At 41.5% G+C, this 15,057-nt stretch overlaps 1 protein-coding gene and 1 pseudogene across 7 annotated transcripts in view; one reads left to right on the top strand and one right to left on the bottom strand.

Annotated features, from left to right (window-relative positions):
• The window catches only part of LUZP1 (leucine zipper protein 1), a 108,769-nt gene that overhangs the window by 29,278 nt on the left and 64,434 nt on the right, over window positions 1-15,057 (bottom strand). The gene's annotated exons all lie outside the window — the stretch shown is intronic.
• LOC307103454 (high mobility group protein B2-like) lies at window positions 9,312-13,924 on the top strand (annotated as a pseudogene). Its single transcript has one exon. The product of its transcript is annotated as a high mobility group protein B2-like (transcript).

Raw genomic sequence — 15,057 nt, 5'->3', positions numbered from 1 at the left:
AGGGGCAGAAGCCAGACTGGAGCAGACTAAGTGCAGTGAAACAATGAATACAGATAGCTTTTTACAAACGTTTGGCTATTTGAAAGCAAAAGTGATGGATCAAAGAGAATGCAGGGCTCAGGAACTCTTCTGTCTGTTTTTGTTTAGTGGGGGTACTAACCTAGAACTGCAACATGCATGAGTTGCAAGTCCCAATAGTTTCAAGTCACCCAACGGTCCCAAACCTTTTTTTCTCACATCCAGCTTAGATTGCCACTTCCCGTGGACTGACTTGTAAAATGCCCAGAGCATCAATCTAGAAGTCTTGTGTTTATACAGAAATCTCCCTTACAACAGTGGAAGGTAAAAATGCCCTTGCATACACTTTCCCTTGGTGCTATCAGGAACAGAATACAGGGCTGTACATACTAGAGGGCCAGAGTCATCAAGGTTTTCTGTTGCCATTTTAATTTCAAAGCACATTTTGGGGGAGTCATTGTTATTTCTACCCCTAGTAAGAAGTTTCTTTCCGTTTCACGACCTCCACAGAATTTCCCTTTGTTTCTATGCCACACTCCCTCTCCTCCCTCCCTGCTACCCAGGTCACATACTATAATGAAAAGAACACAGATGGTCTCAGAAGCCAAGGAATCTGCATTCTCACTAACAGCTTAGGTGATTAAATGTTACAACCTCAGTTTTTCCAAGTGTATATCTATCTATCTATATAAAAGCCTAAGCGACCATTAAGACCAGAACAACCGGTTGCTATGACACTCACTGACCACCAGGGGGCAGACGCTCAACACAGGAGCTGCTCCCTGGTGGCCAGTGTGCTCCCACAGCAGGAGCACCGCTCAGCCAGAAGCCGGGCTCACGGCTGACGAGCAGCTGCGCACGCGGCAGCACTACTGGGCGGTGGTGGCGGCAGGCGCAGCAGGGTTGGGATGAGCAGCAACAGAGCTGCGCTTGGCCCCAGCTGGGGCTCCTCCCCAGCCGCCTGAGCTTCAGCGCTGCTATATCCCCCCAAGGGGTCCCGGATTGTGAGAGGATGCAGGCCAGGCTGAGGGACCCTAGTAGAGATTATAATATCTTCATGGGTCTGATATAAGGATTATATGAATATATACAATTAAGTGCCTAAGTATATAAGTAAGGCCTTGCATAAAATATATTCTATAAGTGTTGATTCCATTTTCTTCATCACCATTCTAATTAAGTCTTACATTCCTTGCACATTTTTATTTCATTTCACTTTCCCTCTGTGTACATTCCTTCCTGTGTACCAGGAAGCCCTTGAGAAAGAAACCTTGAGAAATTAACTTGCACAGTTCCAGCAGAAATGATTTTTTTAAAATATATTTTATTGATTTTTTACAGAGAGGAAGGGAGAGGGATAGAGAGTTAGAAACATCAATGAGAGAGAAACATCAATCAGCTGCCTCCTGCACACTTCCCCACTGGGTATGTGCCCGCAACCAAGGTACATGCCCTTGACCGGAATAGAACCTGGGACCCTTGAGTCCCCAGGCCGATGCTCTATCCACTGAGCCAAACCGGTTAGGGCACAGCAGAAATGATTTTAAAGAAATACTAAAAGAAGTGGTTGAGTGATGGGGCCAGAGGTGTAACCAAGTAGCATCTGAAAAAGCAGGGATGATACCCAAGCCAGAAGAAATGGACTCCCTGCCAGGTTCTGTGTCTCCCCTCACCCAAATTCCATCCTGTAGCCATGGCCGTTCTCTTTATCTCATTCTTGTACTAAGTCATGCTTAACAACAAGTCTCAAGTCAATGTCTTCAGTATTAAAACAAATAAAACAGTATTCACACTCCACACATACTGGGCAGTACAAAGGGCAATGGAAGCCTGAGTCCTAGTCTTGTCTCTTCGGTTTACTGGTTCTGTGACCCTTGTAAAATTACTCTAATTCTGAGAAGTTTCCTCATTTGGGAAGCATAAATGACAATATGTACTAACTACAAGATGTGCCTGGCCAGTGTGGCTCAGTGGTTGAGCATAGGCCCACGAACCAGGAGGTCATGGTTCAATTCCTGGTCAGAGCACATGCCCTGGTTTCGGGCTTGATCCCAGTAGGGGGTGTGCTGGAAGCAACCAATTGATGTTTCTATCTTTATATCCCTCTCCCTTCCTCTAAAATAAATAAAAATATATTTAAAATAAAAACATGATTATTGTTATATTATAGGTACATACAGAGTCTACCTTTGACCACTTTTGGCATAAGTTTTATTGAGAAAAGTCCTCAGTTCTAGGATACTCTATTCTATGTCCCGAGGCTACCTGTGTCCAATTCAAGTCCTCCTGTCCATGATAGCTGAGAAATTTATATTCTTTCGAATTTCACTTGATTCCCTTTTCTTAGCAAGGTTCTTGAACTTCTCTAACTAAATGGCTCCATGTCCCCAAAATGGTAAAGACCTCTAGTCCTGATGATCTCCAAGAGCCCTTTTTTGGCTCTAACATTCTACGTCTCTCCATCCTATGCTCCCAGAGCACTTTGTCCACATCTCTACTTAAGCAATTTCCAGTCTACTTTGCTTTACAGCTTTATCTTATATATTACCTCATAAGGAGAGAACAGGTGGTTGACTTACTGAATTTTATAGTCCCCACAGCACTTAACATGGAAATTTGTACACAGGAAGTACTCATGAAATATTGGTAACTGCTCGATGCTAATTTCTAATTTTTTGTACCTACTGTCCATGCCACATGATAATTATAGACTACATCTTATGCTTTTATGATCCTTTTGTACCTCCATAGACCTGGCACAGTGTAAAAATAACAGTTAATATTTTAAAGACCAGTGACTAGTTCATTTCTTGATCAAGGTGAAAAAGCCATTCCCAAGAGATGAGTATATCCACCAAAAGACATATACAAGACTAAGAATGTTCATGGCAGATGTGTCATAGAGCTATAACTGTCCCAATTATCCATCAACAATGAATAATATTTGTGGTACACCCAAACAATGAAATATTACATACTACTATATACAACATGGGTGAATATCCAGATATAATGTTGAGCAAAAACTCCAGACCCAAAAGAGCTTATGTTATTTGACTATTTATATGAAACTCAAGAACAGATAAACTAATCAATGGAGATGGAAGTTAGAATAAGTGGTTACTTGAGCATCCAGTATTGATGAGGAAGAAGAGTGATAGAGCATTCTGGAGTTCTGGAAATGTTCTGTATCTTGATCTCATGCATATCTTGATGTGAGTAGTCTTTACATGACTGTATACATAAAAATTCATTTCTGAAAATTTTGTGTATTATATTGTAAGATATATCTCAATAAATGTATAAACAAATATGGAAGAAGAAAATCAGAACTTTAGTTATCAGTATTTTATAAAAGTACTAGAAGCCATTCTAATGTACAGCCAATGCTAAGAACCACTCTTCTACCTCAATAAGCTCAAACTTAAGACTCCCAGGTCTTCCTACAATAGTTAACTGTGAAATAAGGTAATAACAGAAGCTTGAAAAGATGGTGGAGCAGCCCAGCTGGTGTGGCTTAGTGGTTGAGTTGCGACACACGAACCAAGAAGTCACTGGTTCGATTCCCGGTCAGGGCACATGCCTGGGTTGTGGGCTCAATCCTAGTGGGGGGCATGCAGGAGGCAGCCAACTATGATGTTTTTTTCTCATCAATGTTTCTATCCCTCCCTCTATTCCTCTAGCCTCCTTCTCACTCTAAAAATCAATTTTAAAAAACCTTTTTTTTTTTTAAAAGATGGTGGAGCAGGAAGAGACTTACTCTTTGAAATGAGTAAGGATCCAGGGCGAGGAGAAAAGTCAAGATCAGTGCTGATGGAACTAAGAACATAGCTGAAAGAGACAGCGAGTAGTATGACAACTCAGATTTCAGTTCTAGCTTTACTACTGACTAGCTATGGTCATGAAGTCAGGCAAACTGCTTCAGTTCTCCAGCCTCACAGCTTGTAAACAAGATCTCCCAGTGTGTAAACAAAGTGTGGAGAGGAAGTTGAGAGGAATCAAGTAAGAACAGGCCCTTTTGAAAGAGCAAACCACTTATTCTGCAGTATAATTATCTACTTATTTATCTCCCCTCACAAATCTTGAGCTCTTAAAAGGTCAAGATTATGTATTTCATCTATGAATCCAAGCATATGCATAAAATGTGGCATAGTTCAGTAAATGTTCAATGGCTAAATAGCTGAAAATTATGAGAAGTGCCTTATTTATATTCTTATAAGAATACATATACTTATATCTATAATAATAAAAGGGTAATATGCAAATCTAACGGCACAACAGCAGAATGACCATCCAGACAACCTTAAAGAATAATTCATCTCCCACATGTACACCCCTTTCAAATAACATTGAAAAATACTATTTTCCTTATTAACACCAACTAAAGGAAGTCCAGAATCATCAAAAAGACTCCTTAGAATGTCCTACTAGATCCCTCAAAAGTCCATGCCTCCTCCTCCTCCTCCCTAAATAATATACCTCCTAATAATAGTATCTAATGCTTATATATTATTTCATAGTACAAAGTGTTTTCACTACCATACTCTCAACTCATCCTCACAACAATTCTATGAGGAGGTATTATCAAATCATTTTATATGTAAAGAAACTGAGGCTCGTATTTTAAATAATTTGCTGACCTAAGGCAATGCTACAAGCAATTAAAGGAGAACTTTCACTTTCATTTGTAGCCTCCTTCTTCAGTGCCCAGGAGGAGAAACAGGAACATTACCACTACCCCTCCCCTGGCCTCCACAAGAGATGAATTAGTCACTAACTGTTTTTGCTTCATTGATCTTACTATTAAATTTTCCTTATTCCCATGAAAATCAGTTATACAGATTATTTAAGCAAAGAGATAAGGCCAGCCCAAGAAGAAAAATCCCAAAACTATGAACAGCCACATTCAAAAGCTGCTGGCTAACATTCTTGTGTATAAAGCTAAAGAAAAGAAAGCAAAACTTGCTCTCACAGGGAGCTATAAACCTTACTGACCAAGTAGCACTTAGGTAGTTAGTTATGCATAGCTGACTTAGTTCGTACTTGTTTTTATTTTTCTTCAATAATTTGTACTGTCTATTGTCTTCCCTACACCATTACAAATTCTGCAAAGGTCACATCTTAGGAAGGTCTATCTCCTGTAAATGCATATATAGTACCCAAACTAGAATGGACCACTAGACATGTTTTACTGACCCAGTAATTTATATAAACTGCCTTTCCCAAAATTAAAAATTATAATACTTCAAAAGTAATCAACAAGTTGGCATTCTTCCACAGAATTAACATATATAAAATCTAGTCTCTAAGAAACAAACACCAAAGGACACTTAGCACCTACCTTCCTTCATGCCAGGCACACATTTGATGGGCACTTAATAAAGGTATGCCAAATGGATGGTAACTAAGAGCTTAAAATCCAATAGAAATCACTTAAGGCAGAGTAAAATAACCAAGAACCAAGAGATGGGTAGAGAATGCCAACTGAATTGGAAAAACAGCCAATCAGAGTCTAAGGCAGTTCCACCCAAAGTCATGCTTGGTGTCCCAAAAGGGAACACTGGATTTAAGCACCTCATTACACCTACAGCAGAGACCTATAGCCCAAGTGCATACACTAAGGCAGGGATCTACCATACAGGTTCTCTCTCGTCCATGAGCATCTCAAGCAGCAGCAGCTCACCCTTCCCCCCAATTACTCCACACTACCAACCAACGCTCTGAGGCCCAGCCACAGGGCTGCAGGAGTTAAGCCAAGTAGTACTAAAAGTTTTTTCTGGCACAAGCCTAAACCGATTAGTTTAGGTTACAAACACAACTGCAAGATTCCACTACACTGATGAAATTATTCTTTTTCTGCAAACTAAAAATAACCTATTTATCAAATCAAGAGCATTCCTCAAATATTTTTGTTCTTTCAGCAACTCAAAGTTCCATTTTCTCAAATACTTCATCTGGAGTGTTTTATTGGATCCAAATCTCCCCACATGCCCCCAGATTCCCCACTTCTCATCCTAATCCTATGAACACAGCAAGAGATCTAAACCCCTTTCCTAACTCCAGCTTGTAAAGTTTCTTTTCCAATAACAAACATGGACAAAGCTTTGTGGTTCTTGCCTTGTGCAAAGCCACAACTGGAAGACCGGCTGAGTTGCAGCAAAGAATAATGAAAAGCAAAATGAAAAAAATGAAGGACAAGACAGGGCATGATCAGGAAGTCAGCTAAATGCTTTTCATTCAGGCAGGAATGAAAGGAACCCCACCCACTTAGAATAGGGCATTCGGGTGAATGGTTTCCAGTACAGACAAAGCCAGACTGTACTTTATCACCTTATAATACAGCCATCAAGCCTGCTCAGGGAGATTCATAATCAAAGAGCTCTGAACAGCCTACAAGAATCATTATTCTAAGGTTGAAGTGGCAATTTCAAGGGAAACAAACTCGCATAAATTATACAAATCAAACCTCTCAAACCTCAATTGCAGATTTTCTAGTCATAAAGAGTTGAGAGGGGCTCAAATCATACCACTAGGAAGTGGGAGTTCCAAGGAAGCTTGAATTCCTGTCCTCAGTAGCTCTCGGGCCTGGGATAAGCCAGCGCTCCTTTTCCAAAGGTGGAAACACTATGAACTTTGAACTTCCTTATAGTAGTCCCTTGTTCTTTGAAATAGCATCGGAAGAATGCCACAATACTGTGCCACCTTATATCAGCAATTTTCACCCTTTTTCATCTCATGACACACATAAACTAGTTAGTAAAATTCTGTGGCACACCAAAAATTATTTTTGCTGATCTGATAAAAAAAAATAGGTATCATTTTAATTCATTCATACTGGACATCTATTGTGTTGGCTATTGTCATTTTTTAATTGACAATCTAAGGGAAATAAACTATTTCCTCACTAAATAGTCAGGTATTGTATGTTTTAAAAATTCTATATAAATCTAACAAAGCATTTGCTAGTCTAGAACAGTTACTTGAGATACACATTAACATACTTCCCACAACTTCCAAGACTTCAATAACCCTTATTTTTAATCGTTTACCGTCTCTTTAAGACAAAACAAAAGAAATAAAAAACCTGGCTTATTTATAAAAACCACACTCTCAGAAACATTACTCCTAGAAAAAAAAAATTAGCCTGAGACCACCCAAGGCGTATTGTGGTAACAGTTCCAATGCAGAATCTATTCTGTGTGTCAAAGCTAACTGCAAGCTGTGGCCATTCCTGGATTCATGAAATCAAAGAGAATCAGAGCTAGAGAGATTCCTGGATCAATTATCATCAAGTTCAGCCTTTCATTTTAAAGATGGGGAAAATAAGGCCCAAAAAGATGAAATGGAGACTTGAAGCAAAATTGGACCTAAGACTTAGAATCCAATCCACTCAAGCCTCTTCTGCCACACTATACCTCTTGTAAGACTAAGTTTACAAGAGTTAAGTGGCTAAGGAAAAGGAGAGAAAAGAAAGTAAATACGTGTACAAGAAAGTTTATTCTTGTATTGTTATTTATTTTACTAGAGGCCTGGTGCACGAAATTTGTGCATGAGGGGAGGGGGGGTTGTCCCTCAAGCCAGCCTGCACCCTCTCCAATCTGGGAGCCCTTGAGGGATGTCTGACTAAACAGGCAGTCGGACATCCCTCTCACAATCCAGGACTGCTGGCTCCCAACCGCTTGCCTGCCTGCCAGCCTGATCAGCCCCTAACCACTCCCCTGCCAGCCTGGTCGCCCCCAACTGTCCTCCCCTGCAGGCCTGGTCATCCCCAACAGCCCTTCCCTGCTGGCCTGGTCACCCCTAACTGCCCTCCCCTACCGGCCTGGTCGCCCCCTAACTGTCCTCCCTTGAAGGCCTGGTTGCCCCTAACTGCCCTCCCTTGCCAGCCTGGTCCCCCCAACTGCCCACCCCTGCAGGCCTGGTCACCCCTAACTGCCCTCCCCTGCAGGCCTGGTCACCCCTAACTGCCCTCCCCTGCCACCTGGTCACCCCTAACTGCCCACCCTTGCAGGCCTGGTCACCCCTAACTGCCCTCCCCTGCAGGCCTGGTCCCTCCCAACTGCCCTCCCCTGCTGGCTATCTTGTGGCGGCCATCTTGTGTCTACATGGGGGCAGCCATCTTTGACCACATAGGGGCAGCCATCTTGTGTGTTTGAGTGACGGTCAATATGCATATTACCCTTTTATTATATAGGATTATTTTCCATACGAACAACTGTAAACCTACTTTTGCCCCACCCTGTACTTGGTACCATGCCAAAAGACCAACTCCTTGTGAACCCTCCTCCTCCTCTGCTGCTTTGCAGTGTGACTCAGGGCCAGTTACTGTTCCTCCCATCTGCCTTAATTTCAAGAGTTATCTTAAATTTTACCTAAGTTCTACTAAAAGTAAGATATAAATTGCCATTCACACCCTAATAGGGCCTCCCAAACACTGGAAAGGCAAAGTCAAAAATAACCAACAGCATGGAATGACTACAAGAAACCCTTGAACAGAAAAGATAACATTCTTTGGGAGAAAGGGAAACATTTTATCATATTTTCTTTTTTTTAAAAAAGCACTCTTTTTAAAAACTTATTGATTTTAGAGAGAGGAAGAGAGAGAATATCGATTTGTTGTTCCACTCATTTATGCATTCATTTGTTGATTCTTATATGTGTGCCCTGACCAGGAATCAAACCCGCAACCTTGGCTTATTGGACCAACACTCTAACCAACTGAGCTACCTGGCCAGAGCCAAAAGGGGCACATCTTTTTAAATATATATATCTATATATATATATAAAAGGCTAAGCGACCATCGCATCCGAAACAACCGAACGGACGACCAAACAGTCTGTGTGGGGCGACCAGGCCGGCAGGGGGGCAGTTGGGGGTGACCAGGCCAGCAGAGGGGGGCAGTGAGGGGCGACCAGGTTGGCAGGGGGGAGCAGTTAGGGGCGACCACTCCAGCAGGGGGTGCAGTAAGGGGCGACCAGGCCAGTCGGGGGGGCATTAAGAGGCAACCAGGCCGGCGGGGGGGGGGGGGGACAGTTGGGGGCGACTACGCCTGCAGGGGGGGCAGTTGGGGGTGACCAGGCCAGCAGGGGGGGGCAGTTAGGTGTAATCAGGGAGGCAGGCAGGTGAGCAGTTAGGAGCCAGTGGTCCCAGGTTGTGAGAGGGATGTCCCAGCTTGGAGAGGGTGCAGGCTGGGCTGAGGGGACCACCCCACCCCCACCCCGTGCACGAATTTCATGCACCAGGCCTCTAGTGTGTGTGTGTGTGTGTGTGTGTGTGTGTGTGTGTGTGTGTGTGTATTTGAGAGAGAGAGAGAACACCAATAGGCTGCCTCCTGCATGCCCCCTACCGGGCATCAGGCCCAACACCAGGACAGGTACCCTGACCATCAAACCAGCAACCTTTTGGTGCACTGGATGACGCCCAACCAACTGACCCACACCAGCCAGGGAGAAAAGGGCACTTAAAAAAAAATGACTCAAATGGATGGCCCCATTGAAGAAAACCACATTTCCAGGCTTCATATTCTAATATCAAGGCCTTGGAGAAAATTTCATTTCTCTGAATTTTGGTTTCTTTAACAGTAAAATAAAAAGTATAGACTTTCATTCATTCTAAGGCCCTTTCAGTTTCTAAAAGGTTCAACCTCCAAGAAAGGAAGACAGTAGCCCTAACAGTACCCAAAAGGCAAGGTACTGAAGTCTTAAGCTTAGCTACTGGCCTGGAGATGGGTCCTGGTAAGATAGGCTTCCTAGCTACTAGTCTTCCCACAACCTGACAATGAACATCAGTGGTACCACTAAAATTAAACATGGGGGACACAGTGCATACTTTCTTCAACAGTGTGTCCACCTTTAAGGATCTGGTTTGACCATCTGCAGATGGTTTAAATTTGCCATTGCTAGTTGTTTCCATCCCTTTCCTTACATCAAATTAATATTTATTGATGTCTACTATTAAATATATTAAATACCTCAATATCTTTATTCTGTTTTCTCTTTCATTTAGCATTTTGCATATTAGAGATTTAAAGACCTATGAAAAAATTTAAAACCTTAAACACAATAACTAGAATTTTCAACAAACAGAACGCAAAAAAACTATTGAATATAAGCAATTTTTTTTCTAAAGCACATCAATCTATATAGCCAATTCAGCATTCTCCTTTCAAAGGTTGCTCCTTCCTAGGGATGTGGCTGATGGTGAAAATGCAAAATAATGAAAGCAAAGAGGACAATAGTTTTGTTTTCTGCTGACTTATCAACACATCTTAATATGGAAGCTACAGTGTAACAGAGATTAAAGCCAAGAATTGAATCAAGCAAAAGGAAATGCAAGCTCCAATGGAAATTATGAAAAGTAATGAATCTTAAATAAGCAGGTACTTGCCTGACCACCCACTAAGCCTGGGATAAAAATGATTTCTATCAACAAGATTACAAACAGTAATTTTCAAACTTCAGTATGAATATGGAATAACTTGTTAAAATTTGAGGTACCATCCTCAAATATTCTGATTTATTGGACCTGTTGTGGAGCCCATAGATTCACATTTATATTCTGATATAATCCAAGACTATATACTACTTTTCAAAGTACTATGTGTGGTGAAGGGAGAATTGTTAAGTCTCCTGGATACCTAAATGTTTGTTTTCTGGAGTGGTGTAACCTCTAGTATATGTTCCAAAGATGACATGAAGGCTGATTTTCAACTGTACCAGACCCACTCCATCCCTACAATAGACACTTGAGAATTAATATGGGCTAATTTCAATCATTTAACAAGGAAATCCTCTCCTCCACCACCCCCTAAAGCAACTTGTGAAGTCAGTGCTACCTCCACTCTTCCTACCAAAGACCCTTCTAAAGGGGGTGAGTAGGAAGAGATCAACCAAAGAACTTGTATGCATAACCCATAGACACAGACAATAGGGGAGTAAAGGCCTGAGGCAGGGGGACTGGCTATAAGGGGTCAATGGGAGAAAAAAGGGGACATATGTATACTTTCAACAATAAAGATTTAAAAATAAATAAAGGGTTACTTAAAAATCCATCATTTGATGTGCTGGGGGGTGGGAATGGCCTGGGAGAGGTCAATGGGGGGGAAAGGGAGACATATGTAATACTTTAAACAATAAAAAATTTAAATTTTTTTTTAAAACATCATCATTTGGGCTCCTTTTTTTACAGGGTCACTCACTGGCTTTATTCTGTGCTCTGTTCATTTGTTACTTCTCAGAGAAGTCTTCCCTATCATCCCTAAGTGAGATCCTCTCTAAAAATGAGCAGCCAGCCCCAGCCAGTGTGGCTCAATTGATTGGGCATCATCCTGTGCACCGAAATATTGCCAGTTTAGTTCCTGGTCAGGGCACATGGCCAGGATGCAGCTCAATCCCTGGTAGGGAGTGTGCAGGAGCAGCCCATCGATCGATGTTTCACTCTCACATCAATGTTTCTTTAATCTCTCTCTCTCTCTCTCTCTCTCTCTCTCTCAAAAATTAATTAATTAAAAATATTTAAAAAATCAATAAAATTAATAAAAATAAACACCCTGAAAACAAGAGGTTGAGGATTGGCTTAGCGATAAACCACTTCATGCCGGAGAGCGTCTCGGTCAGACCTGGCCACTCGACAGGACTCTGAGGAAAACCTACCACTAGGTGGACGCCCATCTGTCATCATGGGTAAAGGAGACCCCAACAAGCCGCGGGGCAAGATGGCCTCGAATGCCTTCTTCCTGCAAACCTGGCGGGAAGAGGACCAGAAGAAACACCCCAACTCTTCCATCAATTTTTCCGAGTTCTCCAAGAAATGTTCAGAGAGATGGAAGACCATGTCTGCAAAGGAAAAGTCCAAGTTCGAAGATATGGCAAAGAGTGACAAAGCTCGCTATCACCGGGAGATGAAAAATTATGTTCTCCCCAAAGGACAAGAAAGGAAAGAGAAGATCCCAATGCTTCTAAAAGGCCTCCATTGGCCTTCTTCCTGTTTTGCTCTGACATTGCCCCAAAATCAAAAGTGAACACCCTGGTTTATCCATTGGGGATACTGCAAAAAAACTGGGTGAAATGTGGTCAGACCAATCAGCCAAAGATAAGCAACCATATGAACAAAAAGCAGCTAAGCTAAAGGAGAAATATGAAAAGGATATTGCTGCATACCGTGCCAAGGGCAAACGTGAAATGGGAAAGAAGGGCCCTAGCAGGCCAAGTAGCTCGAAGAAGAAAAATGAACCAGAAGATGAGGAGGAGGAGGAAGAGGAAGATGATGATGAGGAAGAAGAGGATGAAGATGAAGAATAAAGGCTGTCCTGTAATGATGTGTGCGGAGTATGTGTGTGCACTCTCAGGCAATTGTTTTGCTAAGAATGTGAACTCAGCCCTAGCTGGTTTGGATCAGTGGATAGAGCATCAGCCTGCAGATTGAAGGGTCTTGGGTTTGATTCCAGTCAAGAGCACATGCCCGGGTTGCAGGCTCGATCCCCAGTAGGGGGCATGCAGGAGGCGGCCGATCAATGATTCTCTCTCATCATTGATTTTCTCTCTCTCCCTCTCCATTCCATTCCTCTTTGAATCAATCAATATATTTCTTTTTTTAAAAAGAATGTGAATTCAAGTGCAGCTCAATATTAGCTTCAGTATAAAAACTGTACAGATTTTTGTATAGCTGGTAAGATTCTTTGTAGAGAAAATACTTTTATAAAAAATGCAGGTTGTAGCTTTTTGAGGGACTACTACATACAGTTAGATTTTAAGGCTTCTGATGTTAAATGTTTCTAAATATTTAATGGTTTCTTTAATTTCTTGTGTATGGTAGCACAGCAAACTCATAGGAATTAGTATCAATAGTAAATTTTGGGTTTTCTAGACTGTTGCATTTTGTGTGTTTATTTTGTAATAAAATTATGTATATTAAAAAATAAAAACACCCCTTCTCTAACTTGCTACTTGCCTCTCCTGTTTTATTTCTCCCATGGTACTTAGCATTACCTGAGAGTCACTGTATTTTATATTTATTTGCTCTCTCCCTCACTAGAATGTAAGCTCTACAATATCAGAAAAGAGGCTTCCCACCACTACCACTGTATTCCTAGTACCCAGAACCATATCTAGCAAGCATGTAGTAGGTGCTCCATAAATGTTTACAGATGAATAAAGCACTACTTCAACAAACAAAGTAAGTTCTTGATCTTTTCATCCTATCCTATTCAGTTCACCTGCCACACTCACTGTCATCAAACATTTCACCCTGGGTGGCAAGTCTTCCTTTTGATGGTTACATCATTCAGGAAACTGAATCCAGGTGCCAACCCAGAGAGGCATCCTGCCACCTGATTTCACTACTCTGTGGTAACCTGAGATTCTCCCCCCTCAACTAAACTGCACTAGAGGTTTAAAAGTCCATCCTACAAATGTTTCCAAATGACTTACACATACTGTACAGGAATGACTTGGCTTCTACTGTGAGGAGTCAAATACAATGTTGGCAAACACCAGTGTGAGAACTGCAAGTTTCAACAAAAGCAGAACATAGTATGTTGGCAGCCAATATCACTTCACTCTATTCTGTATCAAGTCAGCCAAACACTTTCTGTCAAGACTCAGCTAACTCTCATCACACACAAATATTTGTCTATTCATTTGCTTATCACAATAATCCTACATAATAAAAGGCTAATATGCAAATCAACCGAACACCAGAACGACCGATCGCTATGACGCACACTGACCACCAGGGAGCAGACACTCAACGCAGGAGCATGTCAGTGTGCTCCCACAGGGGGAGTGCCGCTCAGCCAGAAGCCCTGAGCTGGGCTCCCGTCTGGCGAGCATAGTGGCGTTGGCAGGAGCCTCTCCCGCCTCCACAGCAGGCGGACATCCCCCAAGGGCTCCTGGACTGCGAGAGGGCACAGGCTGTGCTGAGGGACCCCCACTCCACCCCCACCGTCACCCCCCCCAAGTGCATGAATTTTGTGCACTGGGCCTCTAGTATCTTATAAAGCACATACTATGCTTTATATATATCACCCTAATCCTCAAAACAGTTCTTCCTACAAGATAGGTATTATTATCTCCATTTTATAGATGAGGAATTTGAAGCTCCAAGAAGTAATATGTAAGTAATAAATAAATAGGCTGGGATTCAAACTCAGGTCTACTTGAGTTTAAATTCTTCCTTTTTTTCATTGTAACACTTTCATTCCTAAGGCTCTGCCCACCATCCATCGCCTGTGCTACACCTGCCATACAAAAGATATCTGATAAATGTTTACTGATTCCAAGAGTTAAATAAGATATTTTAGTTCAAACGCAAGAATCTGCCCAAGATGAAATTCTTTAGTTCAACTTTAGTTTTAAAACAAAAAATCAAGTTCACTCAACTCCCTTTGAATAATAAATAAAAAGTATTGGAAAATATAGCCTTTTCAGTTAAAAAAAAAAAAAATACTGGGTTTATTCCAAAATGGAACCTATCAAAATATAATGTATTACTATGGAAATCTGGATATAAAGCAAGTGAAACTACAAAAGCAATGTTGTTTAATACACTAAGAGATGGACATGAAATAAAATCTGAACTCAAGTTGCAGCTCTAAAATAATTCTTGCCTCCCCAACTAACAATGGTACCCTAGCCCTAACCAGTCTGGCTCAGTGAATAGAGCGTCAGCCTGCAGACTGAAGGGTCCCGGGTTCGATTCCAGTCAAGGGCATGTACCTTGGTTGCCGGCACATCCCCAGTAGGGGGTGTGCAGGAGGCAGCTGATCAATGTTTCTCTCTCACTGATGTTTCTAACTCTATATCCCTCCCCCTGCCTCTCTGTAAAAAATCAGTAAAATATATTAAAAAAAGAAAAAAACAATGGGCCCTAAAATTCAAAAGTAATAATGCCTTTAAAAACACTTCATAAACTGTAAAGTGTTATACAAAGATAATTATTAGTGTAATTTGAACCTTGATGACAGAATAAAAGCCTAATGTAATATTCAACTTATAAGATCAACATTATTAAAAGTCCCAAATGTATCTGGATCATTAAAA

Source organism: Cnephaeus nilssonii (assembly GCF_951640355.1).
Source record: "Cnephaeus nilssonii genome assembly, chromosome: 7".
In the NCBI taxonomy this organism is placed as follows: Eukaryota; Metazoa; Chordata; class Mammalia; order Chiroptera; family Vespertilionidae; genus Cnephaeus; species Cnephaeus nilssonii.
Note: the sequence above shows the minus strand (reverse complement) of the source record. Positions and strands in the feature narration are given on the sequence as shown.